Source organism: Nansenia antarctica (assembly GCF_963989245.1).
Source record: "Nansenia antarctica genome assembly, chromosome: 5".
NCBI classification, from domain to species: Eukaryota; Metazoa; Chordata; class Actinopteri; order Argentiniformes; family Microstomatidae; genus Nansenia; species Nansenia antarctica.
In genome coordinates, this window is record NC_137690.1 from 53,945,920 (window position 1) to 53,968,109 (window position 22,190).

Genomic DNA, 22,190 nt, shown 5'->3' on the forward strand with positions numbered 1-22,190 from the left:
CAGGCTTGAGCATGATACATACAGTTTTTATTAAATTAACTGTATGGTAGGAAGGAGGAAGTGTTAACAGGAAGTGCCTGTACATGTAGTGGTGGTCTTTTCACAGTCAAGAGTGCATAGTCTCAATAGTCTTGAATGGCTTCTACCCATCATCTCATTTCATCCATGTGCACCAGTGGAGGCTGGTGGAGGTAGAAATAGGAGGACTGGCTCATTGCAATGCAAAATGCAAAAAGGAGCCAGTCCTCCCATTTCTACCTCCACCAGCCTCCCCTGATGTACACTGACTAAAATATCTGAACAGGTGAGAATTCAACAAGATGTCTATCTGGCTTTCACCTAGCGCGTTTCAGATCAGTGGAGATCAAGTGGAGGCTTATTTAGACCACTGACATCCACCCTAAGACTTCTATACAGTACCTTCCTTGTCCTGCTCATACAGTCCACATACTGTAAACACAATCATGTTCAGACACCCACAATGCTATTTGCAGTATTTTGAATTATTTCAAATACATTTTGTGTTGTACTGTATGACATCTTGAATATAATCAAATAAACTATATCTGTCATCATCAATTTCAATGAATACATTTTTTATTTGCGCCACATTGATAACAAAAAATGATGTGTCTTTGATACCATTCCTCATTCTGTTCCATGCATTACAATGAGCCTGTCCTCTGATGTCTACCTCCAGCAGCCTCCACGGATAATCCTATATAATTCTCTTTTAGAACATAAACATGGAGCAGGAAGCATTTTACATTTACATTTTTGGCATTTAGCTTCATCCAAAGCGACTTACAACAAATACATGAAATGTTTCGGCTAAGTAAGTGAATCATCTATCCACCAGTCATAGCAGGAAAAAGTATGTTCAGTAAGCAAACAATAGTATACTGTCAGGGGGATAAGACATAAGAAGTTGAGATGTTGTCCACTAGGGGTGCTAGTGAGGGAGACAGGATAGCTAAACATGATGTCCTCCTTCATGCCCTGTGTACAGTACTGTACCGTATGTATGTCTCTGTTAAGTGCTGAATACTGTGTATTACTACAATGAAGTAGTCCAGTAACAACGTGGTCGGGGCACATCTACTGTACCTGGCTGATTGTTTTCTTTGGCCTGTGTGTTATAGGATAGGTTGTTAGCATTCCACATTATGTTGTGTGAGGATATATGTTTACTCGGTCACTGTGGTCAATCCAATTTAGCCATTGCACTACTGCTGGTTGCACACACCCCTGGTCAATGTGAATACTCAATTACCCTTTGCACTAGGCCTACTGCTGTTTACAAATACTTCCTTTGCACAAACCATATTTTGCACATTGCACATACCTCCTTATTGCAGTATCCAGAGTAGATTGTCCTACAAAGACACTTAGATTTAAATGTAGTAATCTAAAAATGAATTAGACCCCTATACTTTCTTTTATTTATTTTGTATGTTTCTTTTTATTATTACTACTCGATCTTTTCAGTTTGTAAAGCGTGTTTGAGTGTGACATGTGCTGCTGATGATGAGGCCTGGCTTCCCTCAATACAAACGGATAGGGATTCTGGCCTGTAGGTGCTTTACAATTGCAATATTTAAGCAATATCACACGAGAGGGAGTGTGTTATACTGAATATCAGCACGGCTGTGATTCGGTCATAGGTACGAGGCCGCCAGGCCGAGTACCGAAGACAATCACAGCCGTGCTGATATTCAGTATAACACACGACCTCGAGTGTGATATTGCTTTTATACAACAGTTCTACAGCGCAATTTATTAATTAACAGTAATAAGTGACAACAGAATCATTTATTTTGGCTCCGTCAAGAAAAAATAGTTCCCCAACGGGACTGTTCAACTGGACTGTTGCCTAGTAACCTGAACACAAACTAGCTACTTTGTATCGTGGCTAGCTACTTTGTATCGTGTACATTTATTTGTACATTTCCATGTATTGTGCAACAGTGATATGACTCGGTTGACACTTGACAGTCGCTTTGGTGGCATGTGTGAATGTGATTCAGAGTCAGACCAGTTGACATCAGACAGCACGCTTCTCTAACAATGAATACGGTGAGGTATCGAGTAGTACACAGTCTATTCTAGCACAAGCAATTGAATCAGACGCGCCTCTTGAACTCACACTGACAAATGGAGGTTAGAACAGCGGTACGATGGCGCAGGTCCGCTCTACAATGTAGTCTAATTAACGGTCATTTAGAACACCTGTGCGGCGGAGTGATACATCTATTAAACTCATGGAATGCCTCTTGTCCAATCAAATTACTTGGTCGGAACTAACTGTGGTATAAAATTGCAATATTGGGTTTTAGCCATGGAAAAATTCAGATGTATGAACAAAACGGAAATAATATGAATATAAAAAATATATATATATGTTTTTTGTTAAATAAATAAATAAAATGATTGCTTTTTAAAATCTCTCTCTTCTCTCAAATTATTGGGGAGGCCAGGCCTCCTCCACCTCTATGGAGGAGCCTCCACTGCTGTACATAGACACACAAAGAATCACAGCACAATTATTGGTTTATTATTTAAGCAATATCACACGAGAGGGAGTGTGTTATACTGAATATCAGCACGGCTGTGATTCGGTCGTAGGTACGAGGCCGCAGGCCTCACACTGACAAAATGTGTCATTTAATGTCCGGAGGTTAGAACAGCAGTACGATGGCGCAGGTCCGCTCTACAATGTATAATTAACGGTCATTTAGAACACCTGTGCGGCGGAGTGATACGTATAGTTAAAAGTCCCAGTGCTGTTATACTATATATCGTAACTCATGGAATGCCTCTTGTCCAATCAAATTACTTGGTCGGAACTAACTGTTGTATAATGGGTTTTAGCCATGGAAAAATTCAGATTTATGAACAAAACAGAAATAATATTAATATAAAAATATTTTTTATTAAAAAAAAAGTTTTTTGTTAAATAAATAAATAAATAAATAAAACAAATATAATTATTGCTTTTTAAAATCTCTCTCTCTTCTCTCAAATTATTGGGGAGGCCAGGCCTCCTCCACCTCTATGGAGGAGCCTCCACTGCTCCATTGATATAGCCACTATTTATACATCTGTACATACCATACTGTACATAGCTACCTTAACTATACATAGCTCATAACTGTATATACCTCTAACTACCATACTACCGTACTACTGTACCTATCACTATCACTGTCATGTTTTTATATCATGTTTTATATCACTATTTGCACTTCTGGTTAGATGCTAAACAGTTTTTCATTGTCTGGTACTCTGCAATGATAATAAAGTTGAATCTAATCTAATCTAATCTAATTAAAATGATCATGGAGACCAGGGGTTAGATATTCAGTCAGTTTCATATGCTGCACTATACACACACACACAGTTTGTAATGTAATGTTGTTCACAACAGTCCACAACGCAATGACACACAAAGAGCTTTTCAAATCTTTTGTAGTCAAATCACTAGTATGTGACTGCTATCTGTTGTGCTTCACAGTATGTTACTACACAACACTTTGGTTTCAATTCAATTCAATTAAACTTGATTTCAGACACATAGTTCCAGATCAGTATATATAAAAAAGTGACTAGAAAGAGTTAAACAAAGGTTTGATATAAAACAATCACAACACTCAACACTGTAGGGACTTCCAATGACCACTGATTTTGCCCAGTGCTTAATGTGTAGATCAGGAGGTGATCAGGAGGTACATGTACAGGACATCACCAACCCATATGTTTATTTAATGTACAGACATGTACATCACCAACCCATATGTTTATTTATTTTCATTGCATCATCAACCTAGAAATTCAGACCAGATCTTAGCTACTGTATGACAATTACTATGACTGTATTTCACAATTCAAGCACGTCAAGAAACAGGTGATTTGATTCTGAACTGTCCGTACTAGCAGTGAATAAATGATGTATTCGCAAAAGATACCATCCCCTGTGATGAGCAAGTCTGTGAGGCACACACCAGGGGGGTATTCCATCAACGTCGCTAAAGGAAAATCCAGGCTTATTTTTTATAAGTCTCGCAAGACTTATCAAAAATAAGCCTGGATTTTTCTTTAGTGACGTTGATGGAACACCCCCCTGGCCAACTAATATAACAACAACAATGTGTTGTCTGAGAATAGGCTTTTCAGCTGAATACATACTGTACACATGTAACAGAGTAGAAAGGGCAAGTTCAATTATAACTAAAATAGGTATAAACTGCGCCTTCTAAGGGTTTAATGACGTGGTATATCCGGGGTGTGTCCGTGACCCGGATGCTGTGTCCGTGACCCGGATGCTGTGTAAATATAGCTGGACAGTGCATTTGCACGGGACGTAACGTGATCTCCCTCAGTGCATTCTTAACCACTGAGACGGTAAGGTCATGTTTTCTGCAGGGTCTGAGATCGCATATAATTTAAGAGATTATTAATGTACCTATGTTTTATTTGAATGTTTGATAAGTAAGATAGCTGTTTTGAGTTTCCCATTCATAGTATGTTAGTTTGGAACATATCACGAGTTTGTTAATGTGAGTTTTCTGCTGTTAGCATTGATGACGCTAATGTGACTGTTCGTGTGTAATATCATTTTAGAAATTAGACCAATGACCCTGCACGTTCCGTTGATGAAGCAGAAATTGATGCACTGTTGTTCTGCAGGTAATATTATTATTGTTGTGTTATTATATGTCTGTTGTTCTGTTCGTAGACTGTATTGTATGAGGTTGGGTTTTCCACCTCGCTAGTTTGCACCACGCTCGCGGCTTACCTAGCAGTCAGGTGGCGGCCATGTTTGCACGTGGTGCGCATGCGTATCCCAAGTGCGCTGTGTTTTTCCATGCATTTGGATGTTCATGATTTCTTGTTGTTATTGTCAAATGGAGACCACTATACGATCACACAAGTGAAGATGTATGTAGTTTACACATTTTGTAATTTTGTTTTATATTATTGTTATAATTTGTGTAGTGTGAGTGACTACTATATGTCTCAGTGCATTCTTAACCACTGAGACGAAATTAGACCAATGACCCTGCACGTTCCGTTGATGAAGCAGAAATTGATGCACTGTTGTTCTGCAGAATAAATGAACGTGAGCCATCCAGCTGAGAGTGATTCATGAAAAGATACACCCCGTCACACACACATGACATAAACATAAATGTCTCACTATATAGAATATACAGTAGTACCTAAGCATATCGAAGCACAACAAACTCACTGTGTGTACAGTATCTGTGTGTAATTGAGTCTTTGACATGCAATTCTTGAGGTATCCACGATGTGGCAGCATTGGTGTGTTTCTGACTCTGTCCTATGGCCATGTTTAGAAAGTCACACAGGCTTATGAGCTTCACGAGTGGGAAAACGCCCATGAATTTAAGTTTAACGTCCCTTTTAAAGTTTTCAGAATGAACTGAGGTAATACAGAATGACCTCAGCCTGACCTCTCTTCTGCAGGGAAACCACACACAGATGAGTGATGATCTCAAAGCATCTTCAAGTGTCATTACTGCCCTATTGCTGTGCAAAGTAGCCATAAAGAACAATATAGCAGAATAAAGAAACAATATACGTATATATTCGATTTAAATAATGTATTTTGAGAACCAATTGAGGTCATACAGATTGCCCCCATCCTCAACTCTCATCTCCAGCTGCTGTTATGAGATTTATATTATTATTATTATTAGCCCCATTACTCTAACCCGCCTGCCTCTATTCCAAACTGGCAGGCTTTGGGTGATAAAAATGGAATGCTGGCGGCTAGTCCCAGCCTCACCAGCGCCATACTGATAATGACACTGTTGGGAGGTGCTTGGTGGTCAGCTGTGATTGATTGGCAATCCTTTCGATTTTTACATCCATGGATGGGGATTGGGCATTGCTATTGGCGATAGAGAAGATGAGGAAGATAAGAAGAAGATGTGGCCAGCTTGCCAACTCAGCATGAAAACCCACAGCGGCACAGCCTATTAAGACAATAAGCCACACACACACACACACACACACACATTTCCATCACAATGGCCGAGAGCGCAACAAAGGGTAGTCAATAACCATAACTCCATCAGCCCAGAGGGAAAACAATAGGAGACAATAAACCATAATGGGATATGAGGGGCTGATGCTTCCTTGTCATTTAAACTGAGGTGCAGTCTGTTATCTGGTATCTCCACCTGCAGTGCTAAAGTCCAGTGTGTTATCTGGTATCTCCACCTGCAGCGAGGCACATCGGAGAATCAGATCTAATAAACAGCCAAAACTCCATCACTCCCAGGATTTCAAAACTTTAAATCTAGATCAGAATTATATATATGTTTTGCTATCAGACCAAGATCAGACCGAGCTGGATGATTTCCTCCTATACTTCTCAAAATCTGTCAGATAGATCTGATCCTGGATAGCAAAAAAGAATCCGGATCATCTAGATTAAAGGTTGTGAAATACGGGGCCCAGAGGTACGGACACTTCATTTTAGGATTATAGTGTAAACTGTCTGTTTTATGTATGGTGTAAACTATATTATAACATTTTGTTTTAGAACAAAAAGATGCTTCTGTAGCTAGACTGGCTTGTCCCTGTAGGAGAGCCCTTTGTGTTGCCTTGTGCTGTGAAACCATCTTACTATTTATTTTCTAACAGTGTACATAGTGATACAGTACATTTACTGAAACTCATTGACTGATTGAAATGTCCTAAATGACAAGTATGCACAAACTGTGTTTCTTCTGGACCACTTACAAAACCACTGGTAATGTGTTGGCTAGGCTAATGTGTATCACCCCTGCCCAGACTGCAGACATTCCTAATGTGTGATGTCTTGGCTCTGATCGATGCATCTGCTGTGCCTTGGACCTGTGTGTATAGCTGTGTGTGTGTGTGTGTGTGTGTGTGTGTGTGTGTGTGTGTGTGTGTGTATGTAACTTGTCATCAAGCCCCAAAGAGCTGGGTTTTCATCCACGAAGCACAAGCTGCACTACGGAGATAATTGCTTGGCTGTGGTTGCCGCTGATCAACTGTTGCCACTGTATCAGTGTGTGTGTGTGTGTGTGTGTGTGTGTGTGTGTGTGTGTGTGTGTGTGTGAATGTATCAGTGCTTAATGAGCTACAGAAGCTGCTGCAGAAATGTATTCAAGCAGAGAGAGAGAGGGGAGGATGAGAATCCCAGTGGAGAGGATGGTTGGATCAAGTAGAAAGTAGAAGCCAAAGAAAGAATGTGTGTGTGTGTGTGTGTGTGTGTGTATGTGTGTGTGTGTGTGTGTGTGCGTGTGCGTGTGTGTGTGCGTGTGCGTGTGTGTGTGTGTGTGTGTGTGTGTGTGTGTTGCACATTCAAAGTTGTTTATGGGTCCTGAAAAACAATACTAATTCATGTTTTCTCTATGCTGTCATATTTTCATACAGTACTTTTTTGCTGTCATATTTTTCAAGCATTTCCATATTGTTGAAGTAAGAGATCTCGAGAGCGCTTCAGAGGTGAGTTGACATAGTTAATCAGGAGCAGGAGACAAAGGCATACGGATCAAAGTAAGTCTCAACTAGATTAACTGTGTGTGTATAAGTAAACCTTTCAGTAAAACGCCAATATACTCTTTCAAGAGCTGAGTCTGAGAAGTATTGTGTCTTCCATTTACTTGGATGCGTTAAAGGGATACCATATTACCGTGAGTCGTCCCTATAGGCCAGTAGTGAAAGCTACTCCAGTTCTCCGTTCTCCACTTTGCTACCGCAGCACAGGCTAAGGCCTCAAACACACCGGACACCTGTTCACACGTGTGTGCGTGGCAGAACTGCTCTTCTCTACTGGCAGCGTGTCTTCTGCATTTGTTTTATTTTCAATAGAATGCAGATCAAAAAATCCTTGCTAACTCTCAACTAAACGTTGTCTTTGAAGTTTTGTCTGAGGAGATTTGGGCATAGTCTGTGCTACAGTAGCAAAATGGAGAACGGAGAACTGGAGATGTTCACACTACTGGCCTATGAGGACAACACAAGGTACGTTTTTTCAGGTTTTCTGCAGATCATAGGTATCCATAGCAACAAGTTATAGACTATCCCTTGGGGTGAATTGAGCGAAGAAGAGAAGGTGATGGGGGGATGGAGGGATGGTGGAGTAATGCAGGAGTGTGGTAATCCGTGGGTCAACCGTAACACTGTCTATTAGATTACACCTTAGTGGTGTTTCCATAGCTACGGCAGTGTGAGAAGCTCTGGGAGGACGCAACGGATCACCTGGCTCACCTCAGCCTCGCTGATGTCTGATGGAGCGGCAGGGAGGGCATGTCTCTGTGGATTAACACTCATCACTGAGATTTTAACTGGAATCAGAGCTCTGACCTGGGACTTGACAAGACAAGAAAAAACTACTATAAAATAAGAAAGAAAAATACTATAATATTCAGCCTTATGACATGTGAGAGGGAATAGGAATGGGCCGTAACAAATTGGACAGAATTACAAGACTTTCTTACTTTAAATGATATTTTAACAATTACCTATCAAGGGCATACTGTATCACAGAGGTGATTTAAAATAACCCCCAAACCACAGAAATGTCCTTCTGGTGTAGTGGTTTATGCCTGTGGCATCCATGCGAGAGGTCCCTGCTTCAAACCCAGTTGGTTACAATGGTGCCTGACATGGGGTAGATCTCTCCTGGGAACATGAAATGCGGGGGAATGTTGCAGCAGAGGTGATTTAGAATCACACTTTTGTGATGTGGTAGCCCTGCCTCTGTCTCTTAAACTGTATATTAAAATGTATATTCTCTTGGTATAACGATGGCATCTGGGGCATCCATGCCAGAGGCCCCTGGTTCAAAAGCCACCAATTATACAGACGCACACACACACACACACACACACACATACACACACAGTCACACACAACGTGGAAGAGGGATGGAGAGAGAGGAGGAAGGCGTGGGTGAAAGTAAGAACTGACAGGCCGGGTTTGAAGGGAGGCATGGTGGGTGGCTAGGTGTGCAATTTCAGCTCTCAGTGGTACGTCACTGTCTGCCATCGATTGCCCTCTTTCACTCATAGCTGAGCTGGATTGACCCGCTACCTTGACTCCAGCATCATAAACTTGACTCAAACCCAACCAAAGCCCTGGACTTTGAATTAGAGATGAGATGTTAGAGATGAGAGAATTAGAGATGAGATGTTAGAGATGAGAGAATTAGAGATGAGATGTTAGTTTGCAAGAAAAGCCTCCAGCTCCACCTTGTTCAACAACATCCTTCTTTTGGAGGACAAACAAAATCCTCCACTCCAGCACGCCTGATTTCATCTTCATATCTGAAAAGAAAGCCGATATGACATCGTTACATTGACCAACACGAGAACAGTGCATTAAACCAATACAATGCTAGTTAATGCCCTTTCTAATGACTTCTTCAGTGGTGTTCCAATGTTGATGAATGTTTAGTGCAATTCAAGAAAAACTACCTTACCACAGCTTCACAGTCAGTCAGGGTATGTGATAGGAAGATCAAACCAGGGCTGGTCATAGTAGTACGGCTATGGGAGTAGCTCTAAATTATGGAACAAAATTAACATGAATTCTTGGTTGTGTAAGTCATCATAAACCAACCACCTTCAGGTGCTTTTTTGCCCTAGCTCTCTGCTCTGCATTCTAAAGTAACTGTAACAATTAGGTGCCTCACGTGCTGTACAGCAACAGCTCTGCTATAGTATCCATCCAATTGATTCTCCACTCCTCTCCTTTAGTCTGTATGGATCTGCAATATAGATCTGAGGTACTGGATCTGCCTTGTATACTACTACTACTACCACCACCACCACAACCACCACTACTACTTCTAATACTACTACTACTACTACCACCACCACCACCACCACAACCACTACTACTACTACCACCACCACCAAAAATTGTAAAAGGAAGAAAATAAATATTAAAACAATAAAAACACGTTCAGACTTTTATTTTGAAACATGGAAATACATTTCAACATTGTTGGAAATCACAGCACAAACTCCCTAGTCAAGCCCAAAATACTGCAACGCAATACATTCGGTGAGTAATCCCCACTGCTACCTAGTTAACTATAACACTACTTTACATTGTTAGCAGGTCATTGATTTCTATTCTATTGACAACGCATTTTTCGATAGAAAACTCTGAACATCGGCTGCCGACTTGCAGACCGAGTGACCAGACCGCGTCACATATAATATCTAAAAACAACTAATAATGTCTGTCGTATAGCAGTATCTGGGTGTACCATTATCAAAGTAATAACATTGTGTCTCTGTTTGGACCTACAGTACATTGTCATGCATCTGGCGTAATATCTGGTCTAATGCCGGGCCTAACTGCACCACTACCTGACCCCACCCCCCTCCTCTCTAGCTTGTGTATGGATCTGCTGTAGCCATCTGAGGAGCTCCGCCTCACCTCCCCCAGCCTCCAGTCCGGGGTGTCTACGCTCTCCTTCTGCATGGCTGGCCCAAACTCTCTGATTGCCTGTGGCCCTCCGGGGACTGGGAATGAGCTGCTAGGTTTGACCTTTTAATAAAGTGCTGTTCCAAACAGATGGGTGAGTGCTACACGTCGGCCTTAGAAGGGGGACAGTCCGCGTTGCGAAATGCAAATCATTATTGAATATCTCTGGGATGGCTCTGCTAATGGGTTCCAATGCTAACTCTATCATTGTTCAGAATGACGCACACTGTGTTTGTGAGTGTGGGGGGCGGGGTTTACCTTGTCAGAAGACTTCATTCTTCCTAGCTGGAGGCACATGTGGCAATTATTCTCAAGAATTGATTTCCTGTGTCAACAACAGAGAAGACCAAGATCTCATCTGTTGGCCCTATAAATTGTACAGCATGGAGGGGGGGAACATGTACACACACACGTGCATGTACACAGGTACATGTGCGCACACAAACACCCACACACACACACACACACACACACACACACACACACACACACACACACACACACGCTATGCGGTCCAGGTGCAGATCAATGCATAAATAATGAAACACACCAGATCCATCGTATGAGTCATCAGCACTGTCTGGGAGAAGTAAACAAATCAGAAATACTCTTGTCTCTAAGGCTGCAGCAAAACAAGCAGGACATGGACTACCACACTCTAATGTGTTGTATACACCGTATGCCGTGCCACTCGGAACCTCTTTGATATTTTCCCAAGAGGAGGCAGTTGATGAATGAATAGATATAGGTAGTATATTTTCAAAGTGAGGGTGAGAGAGAGAAGTCTGAGAGAGGGACAGAGAGGGTGTGAGACAGAGAGAGAGTGGAGGGTGGTGGACAGAGAGAGAGAGAGAGAGAGAGAGAGAGAGAGAGAGAGAGAGAGAGAGAGAGAGAGAGAGAGAGAGAGAGAGGATAAAGTAACAGTGAGTGCCCCTGGTTATGGATAGAATGACAGGTGGTTAATACATGTGGCCTGTAGGGATGAAGGGCCATTTCTACCAGAGCAGGAGAGCAGGACAGCAGGAGAGCAGGCCGTGACTCACACAAACATTGAAATAAACCACTGCTGTGGCTCTAATAACCTACCATTAAAACCGTTTCTCCCATATCTGCCATCTCTCTCTCCATCTCTCTCTAAACTCACACAAAGCTCCATTCATACTGTTAGGTCAGCAGGGTCTTATCCATTCTCAGACCGTGTCAATGTGTTCAGTTGAAATGTGTTAATCTCAATTCCCCTCTGTCCTGGGGTGAATTGCACTCTGGGATGAATGTCGTTTCATCCTTCAATCTCCACAAATCCATCATCAGATTAGGTATCTTTTCTGGGGAGAGCATGTGATGTTGTTTTTTGACTCAATCATTGTCAATGAGTGCTTTATGAAAGACCCTGGGTTTAGAATGTACAGAGTGAACCATACTGTCGGTTGACAAAATGCCTGTCCTTGTGGTTGTTAGATATTGTATAACCTCGCTGAGACCTCGTTCGGAAAGCCTGCGGAATTTTAAGTGACGCATTGCGACACATTGAGCCAATGGAAACCCCCCCCCCCAAAATGCATTTAGTTTTTCCTTCAGGTTATCTTGCGTTTTCTTCAATATTGCAAACTAGCATAGGCAGAGCTTAAAAAAATAAAGAGTTTTAAAAAACTTTTAATATTTTTTAAGCTGTATCTCCAAATCACATGTTCTCTTTTGGAGGGGTTTCATTGGATGTTACATTCCAAAAACGCTCCCCCCACATGGCTATAGAATTGTTTCCAATATTATTGCAAACTAGCATAGGCAACGACTCTCTGCAAAATAGTCCTACTCGGTCGGAAAAGACAAAGCACATAACAACAAACAACCATTCTACAGCCATGTGAGGGGAGCGTTTTTGGAATGAAACATCCAATGAAACTACGAGCACATTTTCCCATCGCTCCCATCCAATCCAAGCCAGATCTGCTAACTTAAAATCCCCCTGACCTCCAAAAGAGAACAATGTAATTTGGAGATAGAGTGACACGAGACTAGATGTTTTTACAAGGTTACAGAAGAGATATCTAGAGATCCCATTATTCAGCTGACAGTGTTCAATGTGCTCTGGGGTCATCAGATAACCCCTCCCACTTCCTCATCTTCATTAACATCCAAAGCACTGCTTTGTGTAATCCTGAATGACATGAAGAAGGATTAGGCAATGGTGTTATACATCTCAAGAGTCAAGTGGGAGTATATCAGTTATCGGAAGAATGTGAATGACTCCCATGCATACGTCCCCTTCTCTTATCAGTCTGATCCTTGGTTATCTTATGCCAGAGTGTAACCAGGGGGCAGACAGACACACACCAGATAACCACCAGGCCTATCTCCCCAGGTGAGAGATGGTGTGTTCAATATCAGTGATTCCTCAAATGCACAGGTCGTGTGAGAGCTGAGCTCCAGGGCTTCTGATGGGGAAGGGAGGCACGTGGGCTGTGTATGGGGGAAGGGAGACAGTGTGGCCTGGGCAGAATGGAGCCATGACTCCCTCTCAAGCGAGTGTCTGTGTCAGGTGAGGGTGGTCTGGCTGGTTTAAAGGGCCGTCCACTGTCACATGATGCGAGCTGCAGCGCCTATACTTCCTGAGGAGATTGAAAAAAGCCTGTCAGTCTCTCAGGATTCTGGCCAACTTCTACAGCTGCACCATTGAGAGCATCCTAACCAACTGCATCACAGTGTGGTACGGTAACTGTACCGTGTCCAACCGGAAGGCCCTGCAACGGGTGGTGAAAACCGCTCAGCGCATCATCGGCACCAAACTCTCTATCATTGAGTCCCTTCAGGCAGACCGGTGTTGGCAGAGGGCGGCAAGTATCATCAAGGATTCCTCGTCACACCCCAGCCACGGTCTGTTTGATCCCCTACCATCTAAGAGACTCAGGGAGTACAGGATCCTCAGGTCCCGTACCAGCAGGCTCCAGAACAGCTTCTTTCACAGAGCTGTCACTTTGAAAAACAATCCACCCCCCCCCCCCCACACACACACACATCTCTGTTGAACAATCCCCCCCAACATGGGGTACACTGATTCTCAGTGTTCCCCCCGGGTCACTGTGGATAACCTATTTAGCCATTGCACTACTGCTGGTTGCACACACCCCTGGTCAATGTGAATACTCATTTACCCTTTGCACTCCTGCTGTTTACAAATACTACCTTTGCACATACCATATTTTTGCACATTGCACATACCTTGTTTTGATATAGATATATATTTATACATCTGTATAGACCATGATGTACATAGCTACTTTAACTGTACTTAACTATAGCTTACTACTATCCTCTCCTGTATATACTTCTAACTACTGTACTTGCCATACTGTACCTATCACTATCATGTTTTATATCACTATTTGTACTTCTGGTTAGATGCTAAACTGCATTTAGTTGTTTGGTACTTCTATCTTCAGTCTACCAAATGTTTTTGTTTTTCCTTTTACCTTTTTTTCTTCTCAACCATCTGGCAGGCTTCTGTTCATTCGCAGAAATGATTCAAAAAGTTTGTGTGTGTATGTGTGTGTGTGTGTGTGTCTGCGTTTTTTGAGGTGACAATAGAGATCGGGGAGGGAGGTGAGACAGGAGGCGGGGTGGGTGAGAGATGAGAGGGAGGAAGAGGGGGATGGGTGAGGAGGGAGGAGGGAGGAACAGGAGGATTCTGAGGAGGTGTTGTGGAAGAGCAGACTGGTAAATATGTGACAGCAGCTGGTGAAAGCGGCAAATTGCAATGCAATGTATTTGGTGAGTAATCCCCACTACTACCTAGCTAGTGTAGAGTAGTGGGGATTACTCACAGAATTCATTGCATTGCAATATTTTGGCTTGACTAGCGAGTGTGTCACTGATTTTCAACAACGTTGACATTTATTTACATTTTTAAGAATAAAAGTCAGAACATTTTGATTGGTTGCTGACTTGTTCCCGCTTTCACCAGCTGCCGTCACATATACTCAGTCTTGAAAATAGGAATAATTCTGGAGCTCAGTTTTTCACCATCCAAACACTGCTATACTGTAGGGCTTATGTTATGCTCCCTCATGGCCAATTTCACATCATGTTCACCATAGACACATTCATACTGTAGCTACAGAGAAACATAACACTGCAATTGTAGTCGATTCAGAAGTCAATTGAGTTCTCAACATTATTATTCTGTTTAATTACACAGATAATTCATTAATTATCTGCATAATATATGTATTTCACTGTTCCCCCTGCAGTATTCTACAATACAGTTCACAGTGTATGCCTGAAAATGTCGATTTTGTCCTGTACGTTGATGACGTCGGTGAAGCTGAGGCTATTCCCCAATGACACTAAATATGAGTCAATATTAGATCTGCTGCCTGTCTATTTATAGAGCCATCTCTGGTGCTGTGTGTGGTATACGGTGACAGATATCATTGTGTGCAGCGTCCTATAAGGTAGGCAATCTCAGCTCCAGTTCTCCCTGTGTGGATGTTTTCATGTTTCATGTTTTCATGCTTTTTTTAATTGTATTTTTTAAATTTAATGGGCAGTTTGGACTTTTAAAGTAATGATACCCGTATGGAGCCATTGATTTCTTGAAGAATATAGAATGTCTCCTGAGTGTCCTTTGAACTGTCTTCGATATCAGAACCCAAAATATAGGCTTGTTTTACTCCATTGTTTCTAAAAAACAAAATGTGATTGTAAACGAACACTGTATAGTTTCAAAACATAGTTAAAACTATTATTTTGATGTCATAGATGGTCAGTCCTTGCAGTTGCATCCAAAGCTCCATCTATGAATTTGAGAGTGGTTGAATTTGTCCAGCCCCATCCTTCAGCTGTTTGCCCAAAAACGTCATGGGGAGGCCGCTTTGTTGTTGATTGAATCCCAGATCACCCCTTTAAACAACATTCAATTAAACGGTGCTATCATCACATCACATCAAACCTCAATACCATTACAAAATCAATACCTTTACATATTTACCATTTTAAATCCATTCAAATATATAAGAACCATAGAGAGATGGAGAGATGGAGTATATATGGGTGTAGTAAAACTGCACCTCCGGCCATTTCTATTATTTGTATCGTTCCTCTCAGTAGCTCACTCAGGGCTTTCTCCTTCCGTCCTGGAGCCAAACCCCCTTCCTTGTCCAATAAGGGCTCTATATTAGATTTAGGCCAGTAGGCCAGAAATACAATATCAGACTCATCACTGCCATCCAGTGTGCCTGATGAATTGTATTTGGTCACTCGCCCAGTCACTGCAAGGCATGGCAGAATGTCTGCCAAACAACAACATCTTTATTAGCAGATATGCCGCATGCACATGCATGCATGCACTCACACATGCACACACGCTGGCATGCACGGACACACGCACATACACTGGCACGCACGCACACACACACACACACACACACACACACAGGTACACACACACACACACACGCGCATGCACACCTACACACACACACACACACACACACACACACACACAGTCACTCACATAAACAAACACAAACTACAGACCCAAAATCTTAATGTATCCCAATTTAGTTGCCATGGTAATCATCCCCCTTTCTTTTTGTGCCTCTCTCTCCTTTGCCAATTTGTTGTTTAATTAAAGTGTCTGTGATGCCAGCTGACCAGCAGACTGTTCAACAATCTGACACAGACTTGTCATGTTTGCTTTATCTCAGAAAAACCCTCCACCCCTCACTCATCTGCAGCACACTCCGTTTACTTTCTCTCTCTTTTCTTTATCTTCTCTCTTTCTCTCTCTCCTTCACTCTTGATGTCCCATCTCACTCTTTCTGTGCTTTTCCATCTCTCAATCTATCATTCTCTTTACACTTCTCTTTTGAGTAACTCTATCTCTCTATGCTTCTCTACCTTAATACCCTATCACTCTTCATTCTGTCTCACTCTCCCTCTTTCTCTACCTCCATCCCTCTCTACTCTCATCGCTCCTTTTCCTTAAAGTGCAGCTATAGGAAAAACTATACTTCCAAAGGCGTATTTCAATAGAAGTTACATCTCATTAACACTAGAACCCCTGGGACCTCATTACTAGCCAAAGTATCTGTTATGTCTGCACACTGGGTTAGCAGTGATGCATCAGAGTTCGATAGGAGTGTTAGAATGTTCTGCTATTGTGGTGTTATGCCTGAGAGATGATATCTGTGATGTATTGCTCTGTTCTGTTATGTAAACAAGTAAGTAAACGAACGTGGAGTTGATGCTACGATTGTGTTGTGTGTTTAATATAAAACACAATAGTATAGTGAGGTCCGGAGACATCCATTTGTTGAGCTTGTGTAACAGTGTAATCACTAAATTAGATCAATATCATGCAAAAAAGAATCATAGAATCATTAGAATACCACATTTTATAATTTAAATAGTTTACATATTGAATATAACATGTTGGCTGACATAATTAGTGTAACTGTAAATCCCCCCCCCAAAATAATAATAATAAAATTAAAAAACACCCGTGGGAAAATGTGAAGCGCCAATTCTTGATAACAAGTAAATGTATAAAATAACTAAAATCGGAAGCAATAATGACATGTAATGAAATATAATTACAGACACAAAATTGTTTCTTCTTTAAGTGGCTACTGTATGCGTCAGTAAAGTCCACAGACAAATCCGTCGGCTTCACCATGCAAACCGCATTCAAAACAACTCTTCCGTGGTTTCTGTGTGCAAGACCCATCGACAAGTTGGTTGCACATTCCACAGATGAGAGAGGGTTTAGTTCTCTGTGCCTCTGCCCAACTGACACTCTCATTGCGGGCCAGAGTGCATGATTTGGATTCATCACCACATCCTCAGACACTTACTCATCCGCAATTGTTACTAGGGCAGTGGTTTATACTTAGGCTGTTAACACAACTTCTGCTCTGAAGAAGTCCTGCAAATTAGCATGCTAGCGTCCATCACAGTGGAGAACTCTACTGTAACCCCCTCCCTGACAGCCAAGAACCTTGGAGTGATCCTGGACAACCGACTATCCTGTGCGGAGAACATTGCAGCAACGGCTCGCTCCTGCAGATTCTTCCTTTACAACATCAGAAGGATACGACCATTCCTCACCAGAGAAGCAGCACAACTCTTGATTAGACATTAGACCTCTGCAGCTCATCCAGAACGCTGCTGCCTGTCTGGTGTTCAACCTCCCCAAATACTCTCATGTCACCCCTCTCCTTCGCACCCTGAACTGGCTCCCAGTAGCAGCTCGCATCAGATTCATGACCCTGGTGCTTGCATACCAGACAGCGAAAGGGACAGCCCATGCCTACATGAAGGAAAATGGTCACCCCCCAAACTCCAGCCCGTTCACTCCACTCCTCCTCCTCGGCTGGCCGACTGGCCACACCAACACGGCAGTCATGCTGCCCGATCATGTCTCTTCACAACACTGGCTCCCCGCTGGTGGAATGAGCTTCCCACGGCTGTCAGAACTGCAGAGTCACTACCCATCTTCCGTCGTAGACTGAAGACCCATCTCTTCAGGGTACACCTTAACTGCTCCTCCTGAGACATCTACTGCCCCCCAGCACTGCGTCTCCTGAAGACACCCTCTTTTCCTCTCTACTGTGTCCCCTAAAAACTTCTATTGCCCCCCTTGTACTGTTTCTCTGTTTCTCCAGTGTCTATATAAAAAATAAAAATACAAAAATGGCCCCGGGCCTGAACTGGATTACTCTTCCTGCTACGACTGGTGGATTGATGATTCACTTGCTTAGTCAAATGTATTGATTGTAAGTCGCTTTGGAATAAGGCGTCTGCTAAATGCCAAAAATTTAAATGTAAATGTCTGTACAATTTGACAATTTTTACAAAGTGTCATCAAAGACGGCGTCAACTTACAAAACGACAAGCTTCACTTTTAACAAACAAACGAAGCAAACAAACGGTTCATATTTTGCTTTCTAACAATACAATTCCCTATCCCCATCCCTAGAGATCGGATATGAGGAATTAGAACCGAGACCACTAATCCGTCCAATCTAATTCTTTAAGCATGTAAATTTCCTCTTATTAATGCGTGGGGAGAGCAAATTGGAAACATTTGACCTCTTCCTGCTTAAAAATAAGTTCCAGAATCCTTTGGGCTGTGGGTAATGCACGTTGGAATGTCCCGGTTTTGTGTCCTGTGTGTATGTGTGTGTGTGTGTGTGTGTGTGTGTGTGTGTGTGTGTGTGTGTATGTGTGTGTGTGTGTGTGTGTGTGTGTGTGTGTGTGAATGTGTGTGTGTGTGTGCGTGTATGTGTGTCTGTCCTGATACCTATTGTAGTCATAAAGAGGCTAATTGGGCCTATGCAGATGAATTAATTAAAACAGCTCCCTCATGATACAAGCCTCAAATCTGGGCCGCATCTATCGAAGGATTCAGGCAGGTGCCCTAGCACCTAGGAGAGAATAAAGGATTATTATGTAATGTCCTAAGAAAGTTCTAGATTTTGCAGTAAAACGATCAGGTAACATCATGACCACTGCTCGCTAAATGTATTTATTCGAACAGCTCAATCAGAGTTATATAGTGGATCAGTTAGCTGAGTTATGGATATCTTCTGTCTTTATTTCAGGAATAATATTTATATATATATATATATTATATCAAGCCAGGGTGGAGCAGGCTTGAGTGGAAAGGGGAAGAGGCAGATCCAGTTACAGCTGATCAAGAACATGCCATAGCACTGAAAATGAGAGAACAGAGAAAAAAAAGAGAGAAGAGAGATAATGAAGAATTAGTTTATTAGATTAGATTAAACTTTAATGTCATTGACAATATATTATATACATATATTTGATATAATACATATTAGAAACCAATATGTACAGAACGTATAAATGCAAACAGTAGTAGTGCAAAGCTAAACTGAAGTCCTGATGTGCAATGTTCCTCCTGTTGGGGCGTGGAGGGGGGGTGGGGGATTAGGGAAGAGTAGAGGTATGGGGGGTAGCTCACTGTTCGTGAGCCTGCTAGTGCGAGAACCTCGACTCCTGTACAGCCTTCCATGTGGGAGGAGGGCAAACAGTCCATGACTGGGGTGAGAGGTGTCCCCAGGATGCCTCGCACCCTACGCAGACACCGCTTTTCCCGGAGGCCCTCAATGGCAGGGAGTTGAGCACCGGTGATGTACTGGGCGGTTTTCACCACTCGTTGCAGGGCCAGAGCAGCTGCAATACTGTGACGCAATTAGTCAGAATGCTCTCGATGATGCACCGAAAGAAATTGACCAGAATCCCGGGAGACAGATGGGCTTTTAGTATAACAGGAGGAGTGAGTGATGAGGCAAAACAAGGATAGAGAGGACAGCGGAGAAAAGGCAAAAGGAAGAGGTGAAGAAAGATGGAGGGGGTGACAGCATTAGCAGGGGATAAGAGAGACCGGCAGAAGGCAAAACGAACAAGCTCAAAAACGAGCTGAGAAATCATTGACGGGAGCAAGAAGGAGTTAAACTGAGAAGGAATATGTACAGGTCAAAGTACGACATTTGTATTATCTGTGAGAAGTGCGAACGTTCGATTTTCAGCTGAGGAGCCAACTGACATGACATTGCTGCTATCATGCAAAGTTGCAAAGTTATTTGGCATGACAATGGAAAACAAAGGAAGATGGCAATTAATAATAACCAATGCTCACCCTAACTGTAACAGAATAGGCTATCTATACGGTTTCACTGCTTAGACCCCTTATAATTGTTACCTTACAACAAACCTGTTGTCTATTTGTTCTATCTATTCTTATACACTGTGTTCCACTTACGCTGTGTCTCCAAATCATTGTGTATTTATTTTAATCAAATTGGATCCCTGTCAAACTGACATTATTGACAGGTGGGGAAATTATCATGGGTCAAATAGTTTTTCAACATAAGTATTTGAAAAGCTGTTTTTCCACAAAGTCTATGGGATTTTCAGTGGGATAAACTGTCCCCAGCACACACTCTTTCTCAGCTTAACTCCTTGATTAGAGTAATGATTACTGGCAGGTAGAGAAAGGGAGAGATACTGTGTGTGATATGGAGAGAGGGATGAGAGAGATTGGAGGTATGGGAGAGAGAGAGAGAGAGAGAGAGAGAGAGAGAGAGAGAGAGAGAGAGAGAGAGAGAGAGAGAGAGAGAGAGAGAGAGAGAGGGAGAGAGGGAGACCGAGAGGGGAAAACATACATGTTGTCGTTGACATCACATCGTCTTGGAAGACCATAGATTTCTTGTGCCTGGGAGTTAGGTTTTAGTGCAGTGTCTACTGTACCTGTGCTGTCCAATCCGTGAGAGGCAGACTAGGCCACAGATGCTACATATGTAGGCCAGCCCCGATGATGTTGACGGTGTGGTGTTGTCCTGTTGTTGTTGCTTCCACTTTGTCCTCTTTGCTTCTCGGTGCTGAGCCAAGGTGGTTTCGTATGTCAGAAGCCGACTGCGGAGTGCCTGCTACCATTGAAGTCCTGAGCGGCTTTTTCCCAGGTGGCAAGGTTGATATTGAAGGACTTGAGGTAGCTTATAGCGTAGCTGTGGGCCGCCAGTTGGCCTCTTGCCAGATGACAGTTCCGCGTAGAGAATGTCCTTCGGGATTCATCCGTCGTCCATCCTCCGGACATGGCCCAGCCAGCGGAGACGTCGGTGCCTCAGGAGACAGGACATACTGGGAAGCTGTTATCTCTCCAGGACTGGATCAAACCACAACAACCACTGCAAAGGAGAAGAAAAGAAAAGAGGTTCAAAGAAAGAAAAAAAGAAAGAAGCAGGAGGAGGGAGAGAAAAAAAAACAGGAGAGAGAAAGAAATGGAGCATGAATAATATATTATTAAAAAGGCTTCAGACTGGCTGATTATCTATGACAAAATCTACTCCCTGAATCCGGCCCCCACTGTACCTCTTGAGGAGTCTTGGGAGCGTGACTTGGGTGTTGACATCTCCGACAGTCAGTGGAGCGACATTCTCGGTCTGGTACACTCATCATCTGTGCCAGGCATGGCCTACTGCAGTGCATGGTGCTCCACAGAGCTCACTTTACTAACGCTAAATTGGCAAAAATATTCCCCAATAGAAGCGATGCCTGTAATAGATGTAAGCATTTATTCTAGACAAGCCCAAGGCTGACTGATATTTGGTCTAATGTATTTAAAATCCTTGAACAGGCCTTCAACACAAATGTGACCGGTATTTCAATGTCATGCATTGAAATACGCAAAACAGCTGCTAGTAGCAAGGAACATCGCTATGAACATCTAACTGTATGTTTAGCCCACCACAACATGCTGATAGAACATCAACATACTAAAAACACATAACTACACATAATTAGATTATAATAATAATAGACACAGTAATAATAATAATAATAATTATATATAATTATATAATAATAATAATAATAATAGACACAGTCCTTGCTTTTGCACACGTCCTAAAACATCAGTTTGTTTACAAGCCATGTATCACTTACACAGTAGCCTACTGCAGACGATACAGTGAATCCAATTCGCAAATTATGCAGACCCTTTCACCAGACCGTGTCACAAGATATAGACCCTAACCCCCTGACTGCTTTGTTCGGCCTCCCCCCATCTCAGATTATTCCCACCACAATAGAGCGTGTCATTGCCATCACCACTCTGTGAGCCTCCTCAAATGGAAACATGCCTCCCCCCAACACATGACAGGTGGTTA